This window comes from Episyrphus balteatus, chromosome 1 (assembly GCF_945859705.1).
Source record: "Episyrphus balteatus chromosome 1, idEpiBalt1.1, whole genome shotgun sequence".
In the NCBI taxonomy this organism is placed as follows: Eukaryota; Metazoa; Arthropoda; class Insecta; order Diptera; family Syrphidae; genus Episyrphus; species Episyrphus balteatus.
Window position 1 is genome coordinate 129,003,956 of NC_079134.1, and position 22,843 is coordinate 129,026,798.

General features: G+C 28.4%; 1 protein-coding gene across 3 annotated transcripts in view; it reads left to right on the forward strand.

Annotated features, from left to right (window-relative positions):
• Window positions 1-22,843, forward strand: part of LOC129907243 (transcription factor HIVEP3) — a 160,331-nt gene that overhangs the window by 125,746 nt on the left and 11,742 nt on the right. The window contains exon 1 of one of the 3 annotated variants that reach the window (XM_055983353.1): window positions 4,885-5,028. The exons of the other annotated variants lie outside the window; for them this stretch is intronic. The gene's annotated coding sequence lies outside the window, so the exon portion shown is untranslated. Of the gene's footprint in view, window positions 1-4,884; window positions 5,029-22,843 lie in introns of those variants that run through there. 3 annotated transcript variants of the gene reach the window in all.

Consider the following 22,843-nt stretch of genomic DNA (forward strand, 5'->3'; position numbering starts at 1 on the left):
ATTTTAATGATCGATGAGAAACGAGACTTTTCATTTATACATATAGATATAATAGAAATTAATTATCATAATAAAATTAATTTTATGCGCTACGATATGGGTGTGCTTGTTAATTTTTTTGTCTTCTCTCTTTTTTTCATAAACCTGTAATACGCCTATGTATTCATCATCTTTTGCAATACAATTTTAATGCCTATCTCTATTACAACGATCACATAAAAAATAGTAATGCTTCTTGTTTTTTTTTTTCATAAAATTATAATTAATATGAGTACATCCGGTGGATAGAGATCATTGAATATGGTGATTCCAACAACTCTTGACTCTTTAACAAGACAAAACAAAAATGCTGAAAAAAAATTAATGTTTTGTTTACAATTTGGTTATAATTATGATAAATTTGTTTGTTTTTTTTTTCATGAAAAAAAAAAAAAAAAAATAAACTTCATGAATCTTGCAGACGAAGTTCAGATAATTATGAATTCGGTCAAGGACGTAGTATTCAACAGATGGATGACGCGTTTTTGGATTTTGGTTTATTTTCGTGCTTGTTTGCATTGAAGTTGTGAGATAATTTTTATGTAAAATGATTTCTTTTGTCAGTAAATTTTATCAAAGACATTGGGATTTAAAAATTGTGATGAACTGTTCTAATTTTTTGTCTCGGAATGATATTGTCAATTGTTACAATAATTGTTTTTCCTACAATTTTCGAAATAGATCTTCGCCGTTTAACGCAGTTCCTTCGAATCTCTCAGTACTGCCTCTGTATTAATATAACGATTGTATTGTATTGTATATAACGATACAATGATTTTGTTATAGCACAACCTAGCACTCTAGTGATATTACATAGCATTAAGATTTCCCACAGTAACTATATTATGCATCGCGATCCATAATGGACACTCTGGGAAATTAAAAAAAAAAATAAAGATATTGAAAGAATGTCTAACTATAATTATAACATTATGGATTTTATTGATAGTTTATTAAACTGATAATTTATTAATCTTGATACAATTACATAAATGTAGCCCATTTTAAAGATAGCGTATTCTTCTATTTGTATTTTTCAGGTATCGACAAAATTTTTTAAAACGTACTTCGGACATCATACGTTTTTTCTAGAAATCAGTCTCTTTGAATTTTTTTATCATTTGTCTGCAGATTAGTGATTAAAACTAAACCTTTAGCTTAGTTTCGTTGTTTACCTATCAATTTCAAGGCCTTCTATTGAATTGAGTTTCTTTTTCTTAACTAGTAAGTTTTTTTTTTATATATTACCCATTTGTGTTTTTGGAACTTCCACATAGGTGTCACATGATGTCCAATTGCACAACGGATTGTAGCCGCCTTAAAGCTCTGATCACCTTTATTAAGTGTCACATGAGACGTTACTTTAAACTTTATAACGAGCGATAACTCGTAAAGAACTGAGCCCAAGTGATCTAAACTGACTTACTTGCCATCTTTCTCATGTCAGGAAAACGCTTATCAATTACCAAGTGAAGAAATATCTTGAACAATAACTTTTTGGTCCGCTAGTTAGTTTTCTGATGATTTACGAGTACCTATCGTACCGAAAACACGATGTAACACTCAAAATATACGCGGGCGGAGACCTATCAGGTTTTGTAGAGCTAGTCGCACTGATTAGGAAACGGTATTTGAAAAAAAAAAAAAAAAAACGGTTTTTTGGACCTTCACCCATGAAAAAATTCTAGCTTCGTCAATTGAAAAATTATTTTATCAGATTTTTCTTTTTTCAAAATATATTTTGTTTTTATTTGTTTTTATTTTTCAATTTTCTCATAACCTAAAAGACATAGAAACATATAGTTTTCACTGTGCGATAAGGAATTAATTGAGGCAGTTTTCTGCGTGAGTAATTTTTTTTTACTAAAATTCACAGTCTGGACAAAAATAGTATAAAATGAGTTTTAAAAAATTTTTTTCGCCTATTTTTAACTTTGAAATCGATTATTTCAAAAACTATTGGTTATATTATATTGATTTAAAAATTAGAATCAAATGTACAATTTTGCCTTTCGGAAATGGTATAATTTATTACTGTAAGTGTTGCCGTTGTTTTTTAATAATTTTTTTTTTATTTTGATAATTTTTTTTTTTTTAGAAAAATGCCCCTCCCACCTAAACGGGGAGAGATGGTACCCCCTCCCAAAGAAAAAAATGTTTGTATTGAGCTCCTCTACAAAAACCCGTTATCAAATCCTGGCGCCCAAGTTATCCTACTACGTGCCGAAACGACATTTTTGTTCTATACCTAAAAGTTCGAATTTCTGTATCTGGGTTGAAATCGAAAAATTTTTTTTTCTAAGCCAATTTTGAAGTGATTTTCATAAAAAATACCTCGATTGATTGGGAAATAGATATAGTTTTAGAATATATTTTTTAAATAGCATGTTGTTTTGAAAACATATACTTTAAATTGATGCCGAAGTTGGGCAAATGACGAAAAAAATGTTATTTTTGAACTTTGACAGCTTTAACCGAGTGGTTTAACCGAGTTACATGTTTTATACATTGTTGAAAAGGTATATTTATCTTCTATCAGCAACTGTAAACAAAAACGAAAATGGGTAAAAAATTGTCGAAGCCAGAATTTTTTCAATGGGTGAAGGTCCAAAAAACCGTTTTTTGCCCGTAACTCCAGATTTTGGGGGTGTTAGGGGATTTTCAAATACCGTTTCGTATTCAGTGCAACTAGCTCTACAAAACCTGATAGGTCTCCGTCCGCGTATATTTTGAAACCTCATTTTTGTAACACCGTGAAATTATAACAATTTAAATATTTATAAAATAGTATTCTCATTTCTGCTATAGATCTGATATACTCCCAAGAATATTTAACGAAGTATTATATGCTCTTTTACTCCTATAAAGATATAACTTCCCCCCGAATGGTTTTTTGAATCGTTATCGATACGAATAACTCTTTAATCTCAAAAACTCTAAGCAATTTTATGTGTTGTTGGTCTCAAAGGTTACAAAATCTTGACAAAATATTTAACAATGCAATCCAAGGAAAAAATTAAAATATTATTAGGTATATCAGTAGATTAAAAATACTAATTTAAATACACTAAAATAATTATATTTAAAACAATTAAAATATACCTAATAAAAAAGCCACAAAAAAAAAAAAAATAATAAAAAATCAACAAGCTAATTAATCAATAATAAAATTTATTGTGTTACTTGTATTTCCCCCCTTTAAATATACATTAAAATATTCTCTAAAACCAAGTGTAGTTAGGTAATTATCTATCCATTGGTTTAGGTAAACAATAACAAAAACAAAAAAAAAAGTTATTATCAACTCCATGTTATTAAATTTTGAACCCAAGTCCAAAATAAATGAAACACATGCAAACAAATTGTATTATAAAATTAAGTCAAACAAAATTGAAACCTAAAATGAAAAAAAAAAAAAATAAATAAAATAAAAAAAAGTTGTCGTCGTTGTTGATAAATCATTCATAGCGCATTAAAAATGACGCACGCGTTAAACTCAACTTCAAAACGATCTTAAAACACAATCTCTCTCCCGAACTCTCAAAATCTCTGTATTGTCACTTCTTCATTTACTTATTCTGAATTTTTCTTCTGCGACTCCCCCTTCGTTTTCACGTCTTGTTGGAGGCCCTTTCATGTTGCCCTTTGTTTCTCCCCCCTTTTCCCTCTCTCTCAATCTTAAGTCAGAATATATAATCATCAAAATGATTAGCACTTATTATATTGAAACATTTTTATATGCTTTTGTTGTTGTTGTGTATCTTTTGCGTCTCATATGAAAAAAAAAAATATATATTTTTTTTTTATTATAAACTTGTGCTGCGCCACTGGCAATTGGCAAATCGTTCACGCACACTCAACTCAACGTCATTTTTCCGTCGTGGATTCCCTCTCATCATCGACAACTACGTCGACATTATAATACCCCAAATACAACCGCAAAACACAACAGAAATTAAAATTAAAAAAAAAAAAAATTATATAAAATAAATAAAAAAAAAAAATGAAGAAGAAACAGAGAAAAGCAAATTATTTAATCTCCAGCCGAGCCAGTGTCGGGGTCGGTCGGGGGGAACACCATCACCGCACTCGTCGTTATCGGCGTGTCGTTGTTGTTTGTCGGTCGTCTTAGCTATGAGTAAGTGTTCCCAGTTTTTTATGGGGTCTTTCCAATATGTTTCGTATCTGAGTGTGTTTCGTTGTGTTTTGCTGTTCTGCTTCTGTCTATACTTTGCCCCCCCTTCTGCCCCCTCAGGCCCCCCCTTTCCCTAAGATAGCACCTTCGACGTTGGTTCATCGGATTCGACTGTGTGTTGTTTTATTTACTTTTTATTTCGGTTTACATGCTTATCGAGGTTTGTGTCCCGGACTCTGTGCGATTCCCATTCCGGACGACCGACATCATCATCATCATCATCGCTGACTGTTTTTGTTGTTGTTTTTTTTTTTTTTTTATAGTCGATGTGTTAGCATTTCGCGGTCGTCTTCGTAGCTCGTTGTTTGTCGTTCGTATACGAAACACGAAAACCAACAGAGTCTCGCTACTACTCGACTCGACTTGCTATCCCTATCGCTGTCGTTTTTATTAATAACAATTTAGCAAATCAGTCAGAGTTGAATTGTCGTCCCGTCTCACATCGCTTTGCATTGTCGATGTTGGTTTGGTTGTTATCGTCGTGTCGTCAACAAAAAAACGAACCACACGACCGAAAAAAAAATTCAATTCACCAATTTTATTAAATTTCAATTTTTATTCCATTTTGATTGTTGTCTTAATAGAAAAAGATACATTTTTTTAAACAAAAAAAAAAAGAAGAAGATACAAGTTTCTTTTTTTTGTATTAGTATGTGTTTTTGTGTTATTTCTCGTCTATCTTTGACGTAGTTGCGCGCGTGTATTCAATGGAATAACCTTGTGAGTGTCTCTGATGTACAATTTCAAAAGAAACACAAAATTCCCATATTCAATAAGTGAATTAGCATGAAATGGTAAAAATATACAATTGATTTTTATATATGTTTATATTTTAGTCTTCTTTATGAAATAAATTGGTCGAGTCTAAAAAAAAAACAGAAAGAAAAAAAAAATTAAAAGAGAATTTTATTTAAACGAAAAAAAAAAAAAATTCGCAATGACGAACGTGACGACGACTACGATTGCCACAAGTGTCAACGTTTACGTCAACATCAATGTATTGTGAATAATCTTCAACCTGATAAGTTAGTTGATAGATATATAAAAAAAAAAAAAATATGACTTGACTTCTGGCTCTTCTAGAGCTTTGGTGTGAATTGAGTTGAAAGATACCAGAAATTCCATTAAATTATACTGAAAGATATGCCAAAGTATCTATAGGTTTGTAGTACGTACTCTACAAGTTTGTATCTTATTTTGATTGTTTTTGTGAAATATTTTTAATGAGTAATTTAAATGCTGACTATTAAAAAATTTGTTTGAAAGATAATAATTAGGTACTGATAGTTTATAAAAAAACAAAAAAAAAAAACAAAAAAAATATGTCAAAAGATACGAATGTATCTAGATATTTGGAAAAAAGGACGACCTGACCTAATTAGGTCTAGTACCAGTGATGATTTTTTTTTTCTTTTTTTATTAATACATAGGTAGATCAGTTTTAGTGCATTTCACTGTCATGCACAGACTAAAAAAAAACTCCTTGTCTATTTTATTGAGAGATTTGCCAAAATCCAAAGAAACGTTACGTACAGACATGCATTTTTCAGCAAATCTATGAAACTTAGTTCTATGATGTTTGAAAAATCATTATCATCCTCCATTTACGGCACATTTTCAGAGTTCAATACAAAAAATAAATCTCGTATGTGTTAACATATACAATTTGAAAAAAAAGGACGTCACGTACAGATGAAATTTCGTTTTATCATGGTTTTGACAATTATTCATTGACTGTTTTTTCCCTTGTCATGAGTTTGGTGTGATCTTCTTAAAGACCCAATTTTTTTCCCTTCTCATTGTGTAGTTTGGGCTTATTAATAAAGACTTTGGGCTTAAACATTGGCATATTTGTATGTACTTTTTTTCGCAGATACTCTCTTCTTTGCGTTACTTTTCAAAAAAGTTTTTATTTGCTTTCTAAGGGGTTGGGGTCGAAATTCTGTATGTTGCAAAATTCTGTATGTTGCAAAATTCTGTATTCAAAATACTGTATGCCAAAATACTGTATGTCAAAATTCTGTATGTGCAAAATGCTGTAGGAACAAAATTCTGAAAGTCAAAATTCTGTATAGCAAAATTCTGGTTGGTCAAAATACTGTATTTCAAAATTCTGTACACCAAAATTCTGTAAAAATGCTGTAAAAAAATATCGTTTTGATAATGCAAAAAAGTGCGCGCGCACTTTTTTACATTATCAAAACGATATTTTTTTACAGCATTTTTACAGAATTTTGATATACAGTATTTTGCCGTACAGAATTTTACAAAACAGAATTTTGCATGTCAGTATTTTGTTCATACAGTGTTTTGACGTACATAATTTTGTATTTACAGTATAATGACGTACAGAATTATGGTATTAAAGTATTTTGACCCCACAGAATTTTGTCGTACAGAATTTTGACAAGCAGAATTATGACCCGCTCCCGCTTTCTAAGTTATCCAGTGAGCTACCTCAATTTTGCAATTGAGCACCGGAAATAGAATTTAATTTTAGATCACTATTATTTCGCTGACGATAATATAGATCAAATTTTGTATACTCCAGAAAAATGAGTAACGCAGCCTAGATGCAGTAACTCTTAGGGAACTTTTAACTAAATCGCAATGTAATCAAAGTTATTGATGCAAATTTTAAATTTTCCTTACATAAGAATATATTGAGCAAACATATAACAAATGTCACACCCGAAATGATTTTTTTTATTGTCACAGGAAACGAATATTTCAGATAAATAAATTCATTGATTTGTGTTTGGTTGTATGTAGAATTGGTGCATAAATTGTACACTCATATAAATAAATATTCTGGCTTCATTTTGTAGTCTATAAAAATTCAATTTGTGATCCGAATTTTTTTTTTATGTCACACCCGTCATCAAAATTTTATGTTTCTTTGATTGTCAAAGATGAGTTCTATTATTGTATATTTTAAATATTGGGTGAATAGTTCATAAAACCCTCTTGCGAAAAATTAACAAAGTCTCCAAAAGTATCACTGTCATATATGAGTGCATTTGTTTCAATTTATGATCGTTACGGGTGTGACACGCTTATTCACAATTTTATGATTTATGTACCCATTGTCTAATATTAATATATGTAATAATCAACTTGATTAATCTACCAAAGGCAAAGTGTTCTTGATTTAGTTTCAATATTCAAATTTGTTATTTTACGGGTGTGACATTTGTTATGTAAAAAAAAATTTAAATCCTCATTTCTGGCTATGGTTTAGACCTACAAATTAATTGATTTGAATTTTTGGATTGTCAAAGATGAGTTTTATTGGGTGAATAGTTCATAAAAATATCTGTTAGTGTCACGCCCGCAACAAATTAAAACAATTTTTTTTTTTTAAGAAAAACCTTAATTTTACAAAAGATTTTAGAACAAAATTTTTGAGTAGTTTGTTTTTGACTATTTGTTTTTGTTTTAGTACGAACTATATATCCGTAAAACACTGTATATGATTTATTCAAGTACGATGACTTTCACTTAAGTTATTTCATTCAAATCGTATTTATCGCAATATAAATGTAGGTAAGTAGATAGGTAGGTAGAAAAGTATAAACAAATTCATATAAAATATATACAAGATTATGGATATTTTTATCACCACTAAATCGCAGATGTTTTTTTTTTATTTAGTAGGTAGGTATCGTTTAAAATTGTACAGGTGCTAACAGTATCAATCGAAAACAACTCAGAGCCACAATAATACAAAAGTTGTGCTCTATTGAATTAAAAATTCATATCATCGTCATCCAGTATCGAATTGAAAAGAATAAATAAATAAATTAACTTAAACAAAATACAAGAAGACACCAAAGAAAAAAATCATAATAATGAACTCATCACGCCATTTTATATAAAAATGAGCGCGATAAGAATTTTATTTCTTATTCTAGATTCAATAATAATAATAAAAAAAAATAAATAAATAATATAAAAAATAAAGAAGCCAACTAAGAAAAAATCAACTCTTGATAATTTACACTCTGCGTGTGCTTCTTACTTTTTTTTCTTTACTTAAAGTCTGATTCAATGGTTTGCAAAAAAAAAAAACGAGAAACAAAGAAAACAGTTTTCTACTTGAAAATCAATTCAAATCGTAATAATATTATAAAATAAAATAAAAAACATAAAAAAAAGTATATCACACAAGTGGGCGCTTACAATTTTAAATCTTTTTTTTTTTTCTAGAAACACAAACACCTTGCACATATAATAGATAGATATCTTCTCCTTTGTTTATTGAAGAGCTTTAGAATTATTTACATACATTCTTCAATTATATTGCATAAAAATAGCATGACAAACTGAGAAAACCAATGACATGTAAATAAGAAAAGATATATCTCATGTAGATAGATTTTTTTTATAATGAAAAAGATACATTTCTGTAGAATGATACAACAAGAGATACGAAAAAAAAAAATTACATTTGTCTTTCTCATTGACAGACAGATGCGAAATTAGTACTGCCAACAAAATAAATACACAAAAATAACACAGAATAAAAAAAGAAAAAGAAATTAAACGCCAGACTGTGAATGAAATAAACAACAAGAAAAAAAGAAATAAAAACACATCATCCATACACAAGGGCAACCCCAAGCCAAACTAAGCCGATAAACATATAATAAATAATGTTTGGCAGGTAATTACCCGCATCAAAGAAGAAGTCAGCGATACAATATAATAAACAAAATCCACACACGCAAATGTGAAAGAAATCAAAATATAATCTGTGATCGTGACTGACCACCACACTGAAATTTTTTTTTATTCCACATTCCAATTTGACATATTAAAGTGTCAACTGTCATAAACAACGTTTTCGCCGAAAGTGGATAACTATTAAAAAAAATTGTATTATCTTCACAGCTACTAATTATGTATTCTTCGCAAAAAAAAATTCTTTTATATCTTTTTGTGATATTTAAGGCAAGAAAAGAATAATTATTACCTGACGTTTATGACTGTAGACTTATGAGGTCGATCAAATTAAATATTCATTTTAGAAGATCAACCAGGTTGCGTGCTTTTAAAAAAAAAAGATCTGAAAATTATTTTTAAATATTTCTTCAAAAAAATAAAACCATTTGTAAACTTTTACAATGCCCAAAAGGTATTAAAATAATTTATTAAAAACAATTATTTCTTATGACAAAAAGTTAAAAAATCACTTCCATCACCCATGAATCCATTTTTTTTGTATAGGTATAACAAACTATAATAAATTTTACACCATCTGAAAGCCTATTATTTTAGCTCAAAATATTTATATCGCCCATGTCTGCGTGACGTCTATAAAATGTGCTAGAATTTTTTGAACCCAATGAGAACTGTCTCATATATAAAAAAAAAAAAAATATCAATATTTTTTATCTTCTCACGCCATTAAATCAATTTTTTTCTTTGACAACCTATATTTAAATTTATATCTTAAGAAAGCTTATTATTTTACCTTTCATATGACATGACGCTTCAATCATATTTCTACAATGCCTACAAAAAAAGTTAGAATTTTCTACAGCATAAATTTCAGATATTTATCTGTTTAACCCTTTCGGTAGCAGCGTTACTCTCATGTAGCATATATTTAAAAATTCTTAACAAATATTCTATTAAATAATATTTTAGATTTCGATGACTTAATTGACAGATAATAATGCCTATATACTTGATTAGCACAAAATGTTAGTGTAATATCATACTTTAATTTTTTTTTTATCGAAAAAGGGACTAAAATTCACATTTTATTTTTTTTTTGCAAAAAAAAAAAGTTTTTTATATGGTCATAATTTTGAAAAAAAAAAGATATAAAAAATGTTAATCCAGAAGTGTTTTGTTTTTTGGCTAAGTAGCATACATTATTGTTCTATAAAAAGTTATTTTCTCAGTTGTCCGACTTTTTTTGGTGGTCATAGGCAGTGTATTTTACTTACTTTGGAAAATAACATTTTGCTATTCATATTTCTTAGGTGGAATGTTTTTGATACGATAATACTGAAAAACCCATTTTTTAATATTGGTTAAGAAAAAAGATAAAAATAAAAAACGGTTAAACACGGTCAAAAAACTTGGGACAAAGAAATTGCTATTGCCGTTATTCGATCAAAAATCATTTAAAAATACCAATTTGTTGCGCATGCATGTGCACAATTATAGACTAATGTTCTATAAGTTTGAGATTTTTTGAACGCTCCGAAAAATTGCTTAAAATAAAATCCACACCCAAAAAAACGTAGGTGTTTTTCAAAAATTCATATTTCGAAACGCAGAGACTAAAAAACAATCCGTGTCAGACCCCTAATTTTGTTTTTATTATCTTTCGAATGACGTTTTTCAATCGTAATTTTGAATTAAATTGGAGAAAATGGCGTCACTTTTTCGTGGATCGATTAATAAGACGTTATCACGTCAAAAAAACAAAATAATTTGACGGTGAGCATTAAGCCATTAAACATTTTTAGTGCCAGATTTTTGTTATGCAAGTAGTACCCGATGGCGAATATTTTAGTGCGATGGACTGTCACTCCAAGGTTCTGAGTTTAAATCCAATATACATCACGTAAGATTTTTTCAGGAGTACTAACGCTTGCGAAAAATTAAATAAATAAGCGCATTTGTTTCAATTTATGATCGTTACGGGTGTGACACTTTTATACTCACAATTTTATGATTTATGCACCCATTATCTAATATTAATATAATAATCAACTTGATTAATCTACCAAAGGCAAAGTGTTCTTGATTTAGTTTCAATATTCAAATTAGTTATTTTACGGGTGTGACATTAAATAAAAAATTGTTTTTTTTTTTCCAAAATATCCAATTAATTTGAAGTACAAAGTGTTGCGGGGGTAGGTTAGTTAAGGTTAAACTTAATACTGTTACAGGTGTGACATTTGACCGGACAACAACGAAATATCATGATTCTTCATTTAAGTTTTTTGTTATGATTTTTTTTTTCTAAAAATTGTTAAAAATAACATACACATAAAAATCCTCATTTCTGACTATTAATCATATGTGCCCTTAATTATGAAAGTTGATAAAGTCACTCACTAAAATAATTTATTTAAGGGGTAAAGTTGAAAGCGAAATTGCAGTAAATAAACTTCTTAATTGCTCCTCTAGTGATTTCATAAAAGAAATATAATTAAATCGTTATAAGAAAATTATTATGTAAGTTTTTCTTTAAACAATGCAAAAAGTGTCTTTAATCGATTTTTTTGAAAATGAAATCCATAAACGATTAAAATTTTTGTTTTGTCTTGAACGATAAATTTTTTTTTTATTAATTTTAAAGCGAAAATAAAAAATGTGAATGTTTTTTTAGAAACTATTTAAGACTGATTTTTGTTGACTTGTGTCACATATCCGTATTGCACTGTTACAAAAAAGAAAGAAAAGTCTCGATTGACAAAGAAAGTTATATCCCTTAAATAAAAATCAGCGATTAAAAATTTTATATGTCTAGTTGAGTAACCCCATATAGCTTACTTGAGTTTTTTGATAACTTTATTGTATTTATTAACTTAAAACAATTTTGAGTTAAAAAAATAAGATAAGAATTATATTTTTTCTTTTGTTGGCGAATTTAATTCCCGGATATTCGATATGAATTATTTTGTTTTTATCTTAAAATCTCGAAGGTGTAGATATGATTGTAGGTATACTTAAAAAACCTAAAAAAAAAAAAAAAAAACAACCAAACTTCTTTTGACGTAAGCATTGAAATATATATATTTTTATCTGCCTTCATTGATTAGTACTTTATCATTTGTTTTGATGACGAAACATTTTTTTTTCAATTTTTTTTTGATATCAGTCGGAAACTCTTATAAGAAATTAATTGATAAGTTATGTGAATCTGTGATTAGGGGGGCACACAATCTTAATAAAGAAAGTATATAATAACTAACATTTTTACTACTTCCATTGAGTCTTTTTTTAAGAACCAGTTAGTAAAGTTTAATTTCATTGAGTAAGTCAAATTTTTTTGTTTTTGTTTTGAAGTTTACTTTGGTTTGTGACGTATTTGAATGATTTGAACATAATATATCTTCGGTGACACACCCCCCTTTGGTAAGAACATACATTTATGCACTTTATCTATATTTTGTTATAATTTTACTATTTTCTTTTCTTAACCAAGCCTTTCAAAATCTAAAACATTTAAAGTATTAATTATATTCAATTTATTTTTTGTATATATTTTGCTATGAAATTATTTGGGAAATAATAACTTTTTATATATATTTGTCCTACTTTTTTAATATTTTGAAAAAAAAAAAAAAATATTTTTTAGGTTTATCCCAAAAAAGTTCAGTATTTACATATATTTTTTTTAATTAATTAATTTTTCAAAATTTTGTGTTGGTAAACTAATTTTTTAAAAACTGTTCCTTCGCAGACCTTTGTTTAAAAATAATCCAAGGAAATAAGTTCTTATAAAAACGTAAAATATGTTCCTGTCGAAACGGAGACGTCCTTTCATATAATTTTTTTTTTCTTGTCTCAAAGACGCCAACTAATGCTTTAAAATTTTTTTATGTTTAATGCTAATCAACATAAATGAAAAAAATATTTTAAAATTGTGGCAATTCTATGAAGTGTAAAATTTTGTCAGGGCAACCCTATGTCAATATTCGTGGAATAGTATTGCCTGATTTTGTGCGCATATTCTATATTCAAAAACAATACGATTAAAAGAAATTAATTCCTAACACATGACAACCCTGACTCCAGTTTGGGTATGGTGTGGCAACCCTAGCAATTTTTTTAGTGTGGTATTCGATTAGGGCGGGATTTTGAACTCTTGGGCATACATGGTGTATACGTAACTTTTTTTCTTTTGTGAAAATGACTGGCATTTTTAATAAAATGAGAAAACATTTTCATAATTTTGACCCATATATCGATTTTTTGTATCGAACTTATCGATTTCATTATCTTTTCCATAGCAACGAAATTAATATACATATATAAAGTTTCTTAATAGATAAACAAAAAAATTCAATCTCAAAAACTCAACAATCTGATACTTACTTCTTCCTTTGAATTTTGATATGTGAAATCGTACTTCCCTAAACTCCAAAAATGATTATGATTAATACAGTGACGTAAATTGATAATTATATCCGACAAATTTATCTGATTTAAAAAAAAAAGAAATAAAAAAATTGATTACGAATTCGTTTTTTTTTTTTTTACTTTTCTTATCTGTCCTTTATTGTTTTTGCAATTATATTTTGGATTTTTGGTCACCTCAAAAAACTAACAAATTTTGATAGTAGTATCTTTATAGTGCATCTTAGTTTATAAGCCTAGAACTTTATGAAATTTTGCAAGGTTAATTCGAAAGATTTTGAACAAAAAAAAAAAAAAATCACATCTTGTCTTGAATTGTTTAAAAGGGCCAATCAGTCTGTAAATATTCTTGATATAACTGATGTTTGTGTACACAAATTGTGTATAATAGTATAATTGTCAAACCTTATAAAAAACTATTTGTTTGTATCAAGTCTGTTCTACATACATGTCTATATTATAAAGATAAACACAGAATAAGCTTAATAGAAATATCTACAATAAATTACTTGAATAACTAAAATAAAGGTACAATGAGTCATTTACAATATGCATTCCCACAAAACCAATTTAACACGTTCGTGGTGTTTTTTTTTTCAGTTTAACTTTATTGTTTTCTTTATAAAAGACAACAACAACAACAAAACTGAATGTTTATGGTGGCAACTAGTCAAGTTGAAACTAATCAAATCATAAACTAGTTGGTGTGGAACTTTTGAAAAAGTTACGAAACAGGTTAGATTTGAATGTGTTATTTTAGTTTAAACATAAACAAAAAAAAAAAAAAAAAAAAAAAACAAACAAAAAATTGATATTTAATTAGATAAAACTAGATTTTAGATCAGAATTAGGGACAACAAAAAAAAAACATGAATTGCAAATAGTCAAATGATATTTTCGTAAACCAAAAATAGAAAGACCAAAAAGTAAACAGACCAAAATCACTTTTACCGACCGATTGTCAACTTTTTAAGTAGCTCTTTTTATTATAAGCCGGTAAAAAGCTCTTTGAAGCTTTAAAAAATGAAATGTGTTAATTTTGAAAACGTGTAGATCAACACACCATTCAAGAAATTTCTGTTCCAGTTAGCTAAAAGTCGATTGTTGTTTACCATACCTAACATATAGCCAGTTTAATAAACTTAAAAAAAAATATTATTCATACGAATTTTTTTTTGCTTGTTTATGAATAAAATTAATAATAATACTTAATAAATACTACCGATTAGTCTGGTCTAATTTGTAGAATTAGTAGGCGTTTGAAATTAAAAAAAAAAAAAAAATAAAATAATTAATTAATTTATTATTTTGCTTTTTATTTTAATTTAAACAAATTTTATGCGCACGTTTTAGAATATTTTAAAAATTGTGTAAGGTTAGTTGTTTAAAAAGCCGGTATCATATTTATGAATACAAAAAAAAAAAATACAAAAAAAATCTAAAAGATAACAACAAACAATGACCTCATAATCTTAAAATAAATGAAGATTAAAGATAATTTTTAAGATAAATATGAAATCTTTTAAATTAAATCTGATATTGCAGAGGCCCGACCAAATGTTGAGGCGTTCTTTGATTACACCAGAATAATCCTTTTGAATTCATATTTTTTGAAGACATGTGACATTGAAGCAATAAAAAAAAAGAAAGATAATTCGCTTAAACTCTATTTGTTGGGTTTACATGGCGTATACGTAACCTTTTTTTGTTTGCTTTTATAATGTAATCAATTATATTGTCTTTTTAAGTACGACATAAAGATATTTAAAACAATTTACAATTGCAAGTAGCCAAGTTTGAAGTTTAGTAAACAATAACCATTTGTTTTATAAGCAAAGATAAAAAAAAAATTGTTCACTACGACAACAATGTCAATCGTCTGCCTAAACAATAAATCTTTTCTTCTAAACAAAAGTACTTGTATTCTTCGAAATAAACATCAATCCGATTGAATAGAATAGATACAATTTAAAACACATAAATTTCACTGACAATTTTAATGATCAATTAAAATTAAGAGAGAAAGAGGAAAACACTTAGTGACGCAATGAATGACTTAAATGTTTTGAGAAAATCATCACCATCATCATCATCGTCGGTCGTCAGTTTTTGTTAGTATTTATTTATATAAATCGTGGAAATAAATTTTCCAATACAATCTGTTTGGTTATTAACGATTTAAATGGGGGTATTTAAAATCGAAAACTTTTTTACATTTTTAACGAAAACATCAAACCAATTTAAAATTGAAGAAGCCAGTTCTCATATCATCATTTTTAATGACAAATATCATTCCAGAAATAGATTCATTTTATTTTTTGTGTTCTTATTTTATTTCATATATAAGTACACACATGATTTTTCTTATCAATTTAAAATAGGCATGAATAATTCAAATTATAATATAAATGTGTAAGTGTGTGTAATATGTGTGAAATAGTTATTAATACACATCATATGAGTACTACAATATATTTTATAGAAGATAAGAAAATTTAAGTTGAAGGAAAAAAAGTAGAACGAACTTAGGGTGATCACTTGCTGCGTAATCATCATTTTTAATGGAATCGCCTGTTGTGTCAATTAGTTTTTTTTTTTTATTAGTTTAATGACAATATTTTAAGAGCAGTATTTAGGAATGGTTTTGCTGTAAAAAGGCGTTGTTTTTTGTTTTAATTTGACCTTTAACGAGGAAGTCTACAGTTTGATTGATTTAAAATAGACAGAGAATATATCTATTAAAACGAAGCGTTCTAAACTCTTTTTGTAGAGCCGCAATGTTATACACTCCTTTTCATCAGAATAGGTACACAACTTTTCAAATGTTCAGTATTCCTTTTTACTTGCGATATAGGTACTATATATCAAGTTATGCATTCGTACAAAAAAAAAAAGTTGAGATAACATTTTTCCATGACATTACAATGATAGACAATGCCAAAAAAGTGGGTCCCGGAAGTCTGTCTGTCAGTCTGTCTGTCTGTCTGTATAAGGAGCTAGAGCCTAAACGGATGGACCGATTGCCTTCAAACTTGCTATGTAGCAGTTTTTGGTGACTCTCCAGAGGGGTTTTTGAAATAAATTTTTTTGGACCAAAAATAACGGTACCTGCCATATAAAAATTTCGGAAAAGTTTAATTTCTCGAAAACGGCTCTAACGATTTTGTTAAAAAAATTCAAATGTTAGTTTTTAAATAAGGTCTATCTTTTGATGAAGAAATTTTTTTTGGAAAATCATTATTAACGGTACCGCTTTTTTCAAATCTGATTTTCTGCCAAACTGCTTATTGTATTTCAACGAAATTTTTTATACAAAAGCATTTATATAATTTAAATATAAGCCAAAAATAAAATTTTGAAAAAAATAATTTTTGGATTTTAAAAAAAATTTTGAAAATTTTTTTTTGAAAAATCAAATTTTCGAAAACGGGACATTGAATTTTTTTGAAATTTTGTTTTTAGATGTTTATTAGTTATTTCTAAAAATGGCATACCAATTTTATTTTTAAACTTTTTTTTCAAAAAATTATTTAAGAAAAATTAGTTTTTTAAAAAACGGCTCTAACGATTTTGAAAATTTTTTTTCTAAAAATGCACCTTAATATATCAAATAAAACTGCATACCTGTTTTGTGGGGCGATTTGATTTCAGATATTGTTTTATTTTTTTGAAAAATTATTTTTTTTTTTTTTTTATATACCTACATTTCCCAAGTTTCTATATAAAAAGTCTTAAAAATTTAAGCAACTTGAACTCTAATAGCAAGTTCGTGCGACCCAGTCGTGCATTTTATTTCCTTACAGTGTAAGAAAAATAATTATTTTTTGCTGTCAAGTCATTGTTTAAGATGTTAGCAGAATCAGCAAAAAAAAATAATTCAAAACGTGTGGTTATTTTTCTTGTTTCTCTATGGCAAAGCATTTCATATCGAAAAAACTGAGTTATTTTTTTGTTTCATCAGAATAGGTACACATAGAGAATGATGTCAAAGTGGTCCATGAAATGAATTTGAATCAAGTTCTTCTTAAAAATGAATTTTAATTATTTTATTTTTTGTATAGGGGCGTTTTTATTCATGAAAAAATAACGAAACTGTCCAGGAATTGCATTGTTAAATCTCTCTATGCAATCTATCTGAATCTCTTCCCTAAATTGTTAAATGGTGGGTTAGGGAATATTTTTCTCTTAAAATCGACTCTCACAAAATTCATCAGTACGGGCTAGCCATTTCCAAACATTTTCAACAAGGTTCAGGGTTGTTTTCTATGGTAGATACTCAAGTACTTTTTAAATTAGCACTTCCTCCCAATATTTTACAGAGCATTTTTTGTGGTAGGAGGCGTGGTCCTGTTAAAAAATTCAGAATACTGGTTCACAAATACTAGAGAATTAAGGAAAAGTTTCTTGAATATGCATTTACAAATAATTGTGACCATTCTTCACGTTTAAAATTCATTATTTGTATTATCGTAGAAGATAACTTTCTTCCATGCCTTAACACTTCTTTTTTAACAATGAAGTTTTTCTCAAAATGGTTTCTTCTTTCGCAGAATGTTAAACTGATAGTTTAACTCACCAAGGACATCAAAATTAAATGTTCGTTGATCCAAAAATAACACAAATACCACTCAACTTTTCATGTGGTAAAGGATTTCAAAAACCTTAAACGCATACAATTCTGTTCTTGGTGTAGTAATGGTGTCTTTTCAAAATTCAGCCATTTTAGAAGATTGGGACTAATGACCATTCTATTTACTGTCCTAAAATTACAAATAACAACTGTTTTTCACTTTTATTCTTCTCGTTAATCCACCAAAACTGGTAGCACATGTAAAAATTTACTCGTCTAAGAGTGTTTTTTGCATTTTTTTTTTACAACCATTCATTTTTTTACCCCCAGAATGTTTTTATCTGAAGTCTGGATAGAGCATATTCACAATTCGTAATTTTTTTTTTAACCATACCAGTATTGGTGGATCCTTCTTTGTTTGTTTTATTTCTTAAGGTGTTTTCGCCAAAATTTAGCGATTTTAACCCACCCATGCTTTTCAAAATGGTAGTATGATTATTAAATTTCACTTATTAAAGTCCAGTTATTTGTTTTAATGGTAAATTTGCCCGAAATTCACAAAAACATTATAGATAACAAGGGTGTACCTATTCTGATGAAGAAAGAAATAAGTTAATTTTTCCTCAAAAAATACTTTGCCAGAAAAACAATGGGAAAGTTATGGTTTATTTTGAAATAATTTTAGCCGTTGCTTTACCTAACATCTTAAACTACAAAAAAACAATAAAACCTTATTGAGTCACGCACCACTATTGGCGACAAACGATTAATGAAAATTTTAAAAATTGTGTACCTATTCTGATGAAAAGGAGTGTATATCCTCTAATATCCTTCATGCTATATATTTATTGGGGGGTTACATGGCGTATACGTAACCTTTTTTTTTTTTCTTTGATGACGTGTAAAATTTCTGCTTGATATACAAGATTTTTTTTTAATACAGGACATTTTATTTTTTTTAATTTTTAGCTATCGCATTTTTTTTCAATTGTTATCTATTTTTTTTTAATTTAAATTAAAATAAAACTATAACCAGTATTTTAGGATTTAATGTTTAACATATTTGCAGTAATTTGATGTTTATTAAACACACAACATTTTGACAGTTTTTCAAGTAGGGGATCTTAGATTTACAATATTTTTAACACCAGATTTTTTCCATTAATTATGACATTGAAGTTGTATACAGTAATTTAGTGACAAGTAATTTTGAAACGCATTAATTGGACTTTAAAATAAAAAGATGCCCTTAACCCTCTGTAATTCTGTCGCTAGAACTTTTTTCGGTTTCACTATTTTATAGAGGATCATTCTATGAAATTGATGTAGAATTTTCCGAGGAATTCGAATAATGTATTCACAATTTCAAAAAATATCAAGGGGCACGGTAGTGCCCAGCCAAGTTCTCTAGCAACTTTGGCACTACACCCTTATTTACAGGAAACAACTCAGGCCATTTTCGACCCCCCTCTAACTTCCACACCAAAGATGCTAGAAATTTCAAACTCACTACATTTGTTGAGCTCGTCAAAACCAAACACCTCACAAGATTTCAGCCTCCTACGATGAGTAGTTTCTGAGATATAGGGCTTCAAAAATCGCAAAAACCGTAACTGACTCACTGACTTACTGACAGATCATCAAAATTATGGAGAACTTCCCGATATCGTAGAAACTTGAAATTTTACACGGTGATAGGACTTGTGGTGTATACAAAGGAAAAAATCGAAAATTTGAGATTTTCAATTCAGGGGGCGTGGCATCCGCCCATTTCCGCTGAATTTTCATCATATATTATAGAGCACTTTTGACTATCGTAGAATCTTGAAATTTGGTAGAATAGTAGAGCTGGTAGTTTATACAAAGGAAAAAATTTTAAACTTGAGAATTTCAGCCAGGGGGCGTGGCAACCGCCCATTTCCGCTGAATTTTTATAAATTATTATAGAGCACTTCTGATTGTCGTAGAATCTTGAAATTTGGTAGAATGGTGGTGCTGGTAGTTTACACAAAGTAAAAAATTTAAAATTTGAGAATTTCAGCCAGGGGGCGTGGCAACCGCCCATTCCCGCTGAATTTTCATCAAATATTATAGAGCACTTCTGATTGTCGTAGAATCTTGAAATTTGGTAGAATGGTGGAGCTGGTAGTTTACACAAAGGAAAACATTTAAAGTTTGAGAATTTCAGGCAGGGGGCGTGGCAACCACCCATTTTCACTGAATTTTCATCAAATAAAGAGATTTTATATTCTACAGCCATACCTTGCAAAAAGTAGTGAAATCACAACAAAAACATTACTGTTAAAAAAAGAGCCAAGTTATCCTATGTTGAAATTATGCTGGCACAAAAAGTACTGAGATGTAAAAGTGTACCAAGTTCTAAAGTTTGGGTTCAAATTCGTATCAATAAAATTTTGATTGTTTACTTGGCAATTTTTGAAATAACTTTAAAAATCGATGGTTAAGAAAAATTGTCAAGAGAACAATCACAATTTTATTGATACGAATTTGAACCCAAACTTTAGAACTTGGTACACTTTTACATCTCAGTACTTTTTGTGCCAGCATAATTTCAACATAGGATAACTTGGCTCTTTTTTTAACAGTAATGTTTTTGTTGTGATTATTTTCACATGAAGGAAAATATTTCCTTTTTTTTTAAATATAATTCATATGCAGTTCATTCATTATATCAAGGTTTAAACGTTGATTAAGATTCAAATTAATAGTTGTGTCCCATGTTATAATTTTTAGTCTGATATCTTAGATTGCAAATTAGTAATATTTGCTATCTCAGACTGTTAATTAAGATGGTCTATTATCTCAGACTCAGGTTATTGATATCATCTATCTTCGACTGTAATTGAGTGACGTGTGCTATCCCAGACAGTAATTTAGTACTATCTTAGACGTAACACATTGATATTTGCTATCTCAAATTGTAATGAAGTGGTATTTGGTATTTTTAGGCTCTATAGTTTTGTTTTTACTGATATCAGCTATTTCAGATTGTCGCCTCTTTAGGGCGCCATAATCAATTGAATGCAACGTCACATAACCCTTAACCAACAATATTCCTTGTTTAATCATAGAAAAAGTAGTTTAAAAGCTTTGATGAACATGCATGCATACCGGTTAAAGATATAACCCTTTTTTTGACATTGGCATTGTTACTTTAATTATCTAGATTAATCTATCATTAGTTTTCTGCAACAACACGTCAACAAAAGAACAAGAGACAGTCCCTTGCCACGGTAGTGACACTGTCAGAAGGTCTTGTTTCTCCATATTTATTTATAAATTTGCTTCATTTTGGAATCTTGCTTTTATTAACTTATATCCTGTCGTTATATTTGATGCTCTTCAATTAGTTTTGCTAAATTTAATAAAGGAAATGACTTTAAGATCATTTTTCACCTAAACCTTATTATAAATAAACAAAAGTATTATTTAAAAACCTTAAAGTTCAATTAATCAGGAAATATTTTCAAAAAATGTAAAAAGAATAACATTTAAACATCACATTTAAACATAAAAATCCCCCATTAACTATAGTTTGACTCGAACAACCTTTATACTTTGTTTTGCAATTAAAGTTAAAAGGTGAACACACATGACTAACAATAACTAATTATCATATACACGTCATATCTATTTAATTCCATTACTATCAGACAATTATTATTAAATTACCAACCAGTCGTTTGGTTCACTGTGGCGTATACGTATTTTTTGTTTTTTTTTTTTTCAAAGGAAAAATAAAACTCGTTTTATCTTTTTTTAAATTAATAATGCTCACTCACAATTTATGCATGTATCTAATAGCTATTGTATGTAAATTAGATTAAATACGATAAAACTAAAAAAAAAATAAACTAAAACATGTTATGGTTTCATTTCAATACAAAAAAAAAAAAAATTCCTCGTCATATTTCAGTTAAATAAAAACAAATTAAATTCATATAAAAAAAAATTTAATAAAATTAAATCACATACTCGAACATATGTAGATTATTTTATAGCTACCGATCCCATAATTTAATTTAAAATTAAAAAAAAAAAAAAATAATAAACGATTCCAAAATCATTCAATGAATAATAAATTAAAATAGATATAAACTTTTCCGTGCAAAGTTTTCTCAAAAGCAAAAGCAATCCAAACAAGTATAAAAAAATATTATAATAAAAATATCACCAAATCAACCTAACACACAGTCGGTTTACGCTCATATTAGGGATTGCATCATCAACACGAAAGCAACTAATTTATACACAAAACTTTATAGTTTTTTTTTTTTTTTTTGTAATAAGTCGATATAAACAATAATTCAAACAGAAAAAAAAAAATACGTCAGCGACTTTTTAATCACCGGTCGTTTGTGCTGCCTTTGCCAAAACAACACACAATATATCTAAACATTCAGACAGACATATCACACAAATTGAATACATCACACTTCTCTTCTCTCGATCAAATCATCTGCAAGTAACATTTTTTCAAATTATAAAGATATACAAAACTTGTAGGTATATCTTTATATCACCCTCAAATGAGAAAAATAATAAAAAAACAACATGTTGATATACGTATCATTCGCTCTCGATTCGATTTACTGCTCGAGTGCTACATTTTAGATACAAAGGTCGACGTCGACAGAAACTTTTGTGTCGTAGTTGCTGTCGTCGCGTCTCGTTTTTGTGTCGTTATATTGTCGTTGCGATGTCTTAAAAGTTACTCTAGGAACATATACAACAGAATACAAAACAAAATTGAAATAAAAATCAGCAATTCATGCAGACAGACAGAAGTGAGTGCCACAGGCACAAACAACCAACAAAACTGCTGTTATAAGACTAAAATTAACCAAGTACGTTATCCAAATGAATAATATGTCTATAGCACTGTCTATAAGTTTTATTCAGGAGTGGAT